Source organism: Chenopodium quinoa, unplaced genomic scaffold (assembly GCF_001683475.1).
Source record: "Chenopodium quinoa cultivar QQ74 unplaced genomic scaffold, ASM168347v1, whole genome shotgun sequence".
NCBI classification, from domain to species: Eukaryota; Viridiplantae; Streptophyta; class Magnoliopsida; order Caryophyllales; family Amaranthaceae; genus Chenopodium; species Chenopodium quinoa.
In genome coordinates, this window is record NW_018742222.1 from 883,707 (window position 1) to 886,362 (window position 2,656).

Consider the following 2,656-nt stretch of genomic DNA (forward strand, 5'->3'; position numbering starts at 1 on the left):
TATGAAGCCCTGCTCGCCGGTAAGCGCATGTGTACGATTCAAGTTCCAGGCCTCAAACAATGAAGCCCTGCTCGCCGGATCCAATGACCTAGTGGCTAAATCACCGCATAACCACCACAATTAACCACCTACCCTAGCAAACATCAACCCCGAAAACCACCCTCCCTTACCTTTACCGGTCGAAATCGACCAGGACAGATTGACAGCCCTTGATTGGTCGATTTCGGCCGCCGATTTCATAAAACTGGGGGAAATGGGTGTGGATTTCATGGCAGTTTGGGAATCGGGGGTGGATTTTGCAGTGGTTAGGGATGGTTTTTTTTGTGTTTTGGAGGGTTTAAGGTGGTTTTTAGGGAGGGAGAGGGGGCGAAGTGGTGGATCAGCAGTCAAAGGGGTTGGTTTTGTCAGATTTTGTTAGGGCGGCAATGGATGCCGGCGGCAGTTGGCGGTTGAGGCAGGTGGTGTAGAGGTGGTGGGATGGCTAGGTTAGGTTATTTTTTCTTATTTTTTAATATTTATTTAAACCACTAGACACTTGACACGTGTCTTGTACAGACCCTTGCTAACAGATTCCATCCAAGAAACCGTTACATGGTGGTGAAATCCAATGTTTGGATTTTTTTTGTGGTGTTGTAATTAAAGTTTGAGAATTTTTGGTGTTATAATCACTACCACAAAAATGGGAATAAGCAACACACAATACACAACAATCAAGTTAGATAGGCGATCTCTAGAATATTACACAACGCCTAAGTCACATGAGTGTTTTGTAAGTTGAACTTATAGATCGCCTCCCCTACTTGACCGTTGTGCATAATTTATTACTTATTTAATAAAAAAAGTGACTTTGCAATATAGAGCGCTTGTTTGGGTTAACAGCTCTATAACTCTATTTGCTTTTAACATAATAATAAAAAATGCTTTAAAAAATAAATGAACAAAACCTAGAGCTCATCCGCCGCTATCACTATCATTCCCTTCAGTTTATTTCTCTCACCTCCATCTCCTCTTCTCTTCCTATCTTCCTCTTTAGATCTAAGTCATAGAACGAATTAATGAACAACGAGCGCCTCATCCTCGTCTAGCCCACCATATAAGCGAGCCTCTCATCCTCTTGTAGCCCACCATTGAAGCAATTGACGTTCTCTTTAGCCAAACGAAGTGATGAACAGGGAAGCATCGCATCCTTAGCCATTAACGATTTTTCTACATTCGATTATTGAACAATTGGTTATATTTAAAGTTGTTGATGCTGGGTATGATTTTTCTCTGTAATCATCGAATATTAAGTTGTAAGTTTTATCAATTTAAATGTGGTAAATGATGATTGTCTGAGTTGATTTACCTTTATTTTTTGAATTTTATGTTAATTTTAGTTGATTTAAGTTTCTGGGTACTTCTTTTTTGGGATATTTTGTGCTGAATTTTTGCAGATTTAGGAATCATTATTGTCTTTTTTTCGATCTATAGTTTTCGATTTTATTCTAATTATATTTTCATTTTGCGTTTTAATCTCCTTAATTATTTTTTGCTATCTAATTTAAGTGATTTCTGATTTTTCATCTTTAGTTTTGTTTTTTAATTCAATTATGTTAGATATAAAATTTCTGACTCTCATTGAGTCGGTTTCCTCATATTGCCCGGGCAAAGGCGCCCTCTCGAGATCTTGCAAGGTAACAGAAGCTCCAGATCTCATTTTCTGTTTGGTGCGATTTGTTTTTATTTTGTGCGTTGATGGTGTGGTTTTTACAGATATTAGAGGGGAAATTTTTTCGACAACGGCAGCCTTGACATAATCGGAAATTAGTTGTATTAGAAAATTTGTAATGTAAATTTCTTGTAAGGAATTTAGTTATTGTAATTGAAACATAAGTTAATTTTTAATTGATTTAATGTTATTACTAATTTGCTACAGTGTTTTATTTATTTATTGGGTATGAATTATTATTATTATTATTATTATTATTATAAAATAACAAAAACCTACAAAGTCAAAAGATTTACAAGAAATTAGTGGGGAGCCGAGATATAATAATAATAAATAATAAATTTATTTTAAAAAAAAAGTAAGGAAAAGAGAGCGCCTACCACAGATAGGCGTTTTCTTTTCATAAAGTTATAGAGCGCCTATCCTAGGATGACCGTTCTATTTTCCATGTTTTTTATTTACTTTGTACCTAGAATATGAAGCGCTTATCTCAGATAGGCGATCTGTATTGTGTTAGATATAGAACGCCTCAAAGAGGCGTTTTGTAGGCTTTATAGGGCACCCCCTCAGAAGAACGCCTCAAAGAGGCGTTTTGTAGACTTGTTTTAGGCGTTATATATTCATGTTTTTGTAGTAGTGAATCCATTTTTTGTAAAATTTATAGTGTTATTTTCAAAATAATCCTTATTTTTATAAATCCGTCTACTCCTATTTGAGTATGGCGTCCAGCGACGCCCCTCCGGGTGTTATTGTCGCACAGGGAATTCTATCGTTTGCTTTACCAACATACGCAGACGGCAAAAATTTAACGACCAAGTTGGTTAACTCATAGTTATCTGACCAAAATATTGTAAAAGAATGATCAACCTTACAATCGGATGTCAAGAAAGATCAGCTGGTAAATTACTAAAGTTCTCTGCTAGACTATTCAACGAAGTTGTACCAGCT